The following is a 3242-nucleotide window of genomic DNA, read 5'->3' as shown; positions in this document are numbered from 1 at the left end:
TATATATATAAACACACCAAGAAGAAGTCGACTCTTTTAATATGCACTAATTATCATTTTCCACAAATTTGATAAGCAGACGAGTTGCCAAAACCAAGATGCGAAATGCTTTTGCGTCTTTGTGATGATTCCCAGTGACAGTGAGGAGGAAATCAATCCAGCACCAAGCTCCAGCTCAAGGCTGATAGGGCTGTAAAATATGCAAATCATCCATTAGAGTCAGAGCAAGCAAAGCAGGGGAAATACTTTGTTGGAAGCATTACTTCAAAACTTTCTCTCTCTCTCTCTCTCTCTCTCTCTCTCTCTGCACACATCAGTCCCTCCGGTGTTGGTGCATAACCGCAGGCTTTGCACACCTTCGCTAACTTCATTTACGTGCACCGTCCTTAGGGCAACCTGGTATTGCCGAGAAGGCGTGCGCGCGTGTTTGCCTGCCGTGCATGCATGTGGAAGCGGTTTATTTCCCTCGTTTTCCTCTGCATGCAGCAGGGTGACAGTGAACTTGGCCTAAAGCGAGCTCTGCTGGTGGCTCCGAGAGGATGCAGATTCATCTTTGTGCTGAGGGGCTGACCTCCGGATGAACCCACAGCAGCGCTCCCCTTCTCTATCTTAGCCTGGCAGCGCGCTGCACATGGGGCCCTGTCGAACTGTCTCCCTTATTTGAAATATTGGCAAAGGGGAAGAGAGGGAAGGGGGGTGTTTGCTTCGGTTCCATAGATCCGCGCTCGAGGCACGTCCTGTTTGATTTTCAGTATGCCTCAAATGAAACTGGGAAGAGTATAAACAAATATATTGTTGTTGTTGATGTTTTTAGGTCCAGTTCACGTTACGATAAAAAAATTATAAGAGAATTGAACCTATTGCAGCTTCACTTCGTATTTCTGATTTGGAAATTGATATTTTTATTTGTATATGATACAAAACAATCTTGTAGGCTTTGCACACCTTCGCTAACAAAACTTTTCCCATGACAATAGTTTATTTAAAGCAGTTTGAATTCAAAAAACAAATGAATTCGGTTCACCAAATGCGTTTTGTCAACGAATTATGTTCATTTGTGTTGCTATTTTTCTCACCTGAAAGAATGTCATATTCTGTTTTTCAACAAGGCCTCCGAAGCGTCGCAAAACTCTACTTAATCTGTCTGGTTAACTAAGAAGAGAGACACGTGTTCACCACCAATTGAATATGATGAAATATGACCAAATATATTTGGTCAAATTCAATTTCATTCTAGTTGCCAGATTTCTCAGCTGCCAACAATTTCTTACTCATGTCACACTTATTTGCACTTAAAATAAGGGGCAGACTGCCACACATTATTATTGTTAAAGCTAATAAAATAAACTAAAATGAGTCACAAAAAATATCTCTGTTTTTAACAAAAAATGTAACCGGCATTTTATTAAGACATGTTTTTTTTTCGGTGGTCAAAAGTGCGAAGGCTCTTTTGACCGCCTTCGCCCTTTTTCAGACGAGACAAGAGGTCACCCCCAAAGCGAGAGTGACTCTTTTTTAGGTCAAATGAACTTTTCAACCCCGAATACACACACAAGGAAAGAAAAGCATGGTTGACACAAAACGGAATTCCTTGTTAAACGTTTCCCTCGTTGTTGCTTCTTCCTGTGTTGTGTTTACTCGACAGTGTTTACAGCCAACCCCAAAGTCCACCTCCACGCGCATCCAACATGTGGAGTGCACGTTTGCGCTCTTGCAACTTTTGCTGCTTTCCCCTCAGCGACTCTGGACCTTCACGCGCGCGCGCTCCAAAAGTCATCTGTGCAATCGCAATCCAATCACACATTGCGCATCTGCAGGCCTGCATCAGGGCTTAACTTTATCAAGCAACACCGCCCGCTCTCCTGCTGCCCTATATGGAACATTTCTGGCTGCACGGTCTGTGAGTCCTCCAATGTAATAAAACGACAAGTTTTGTGGGGGTGGAAATGGACACAGAGATAATTATCCAACATGTAAAAATGGATTATGAGTTACACCGCAGATGGAGGGGAAACAAGTTACGCAGGAAAGGAAGCAATTAAATAGCCATGAGCTGGACCCAACCCTGCGCAACATCTGCCGAGACCAGTATCCAGCACTCCACAACTGACAAATTAGTGTAATGCACTAATAGGGACGGATAGAGAGGGGAGCGAATACAATAATACGGCTGTTTAACACGGGGGTGACTGCACTCTGGCTACCGGTTAGTCTGGAGAAACTTACCCAGCGAGGCGGTCATCGTCCTGGAGAGAGAGAGAGAGAGAGTGTCCGGTCCACGCTGAGAGGAAAGTCCGAGCAACAGAGGCTGCAAAGAGAGAGTCAGACAAGGCTTCGCCCTCACTGCGATTATATGTTATGTGCAATATACTGTCAACTCCCCAAAACCATAAAACTTACTTTAATGGCCCACCACGTGACCGTTTATGGCCAGTGAGCCTATCTGGCCGCTCTGCCGGCTGGTTTTTTACGATCTAATTCATAGACAAAACCCCCCATTCATTTAGCACCCAAATGTCAAGAGGAGCCAGAATCGGCCCTGTAATAAAGTTTACAGCCGGGGAAAAAAGTCGAGTTAATTTGCTGGGGATTGCTCAGAAGAGTGTGCGCAAGGGAGGGGGGGACTGGTTGGCCCCCGCTTGGAGCTTGTTAGTGGAGTTCCCCCCCCCCCCCACACACACACACACCTCCCCTACCAACCCCACTTCCCATGCAACACCAGAACAAGGTGAGTAACAGCTTTCATTCAATCAGAGAACCTGTTGAATTCAACCGGATTTGGCTGAGAAAAGGCGAGGAAACTTTGATTTTTTTCGGGGGCGTGTGAGAGGGAATTGAATGTTTAGGAAGAACCAGCAGAGGCCTAGAATTAACCACACACAAAAGAAGAAGGAATCAAATGCCTCAGTGTAAACAAATGTGGTTGAAATGCAACAAGATGAAATGGCGTTCAAATGAAGATTTTCACTGGTGTTTGAACCCGGTTAAAAATAAAAAAGTTATTTACCTAAAGAGACCGGCCAAATATCTAAATGCGGTCGAAAAATAAAAAGTGAAACGAGGTTATGTCTAAATATAGTTGAAAATAAAAAATAAAAAATAGACTGTATATATTTAAAGATGTCTACAAGTGGCGTTTCGTGACTAAATGCGGTCTAAGGTTTTGAGGATAAACAAGACTTTTGACTTCTTAGTTTGGACTAAATACGGATTCGGTCTATGGCCCAAGAAAATTATTTATA

The sequence above is a fragment of the Poecilia reticulata genome, linkage group LG11 (assembly GCF_000633615.1).
Source record: "Poecilia reticulata strain Guanapo linkage group LG11, Guppy_female_1.0+MT, whole genome shotgun sequence".
Classification (NCBI taxonomy): domain Eukaryota; kingdom Metazoa; phylum Chordata; class Actinopteri; order Cyprinodontiformes; family Poeciliidae; genus Poecilia; species Poecilia reticulata.
This window is presented reverse-complemented; position numbering follows the sequence as displayed.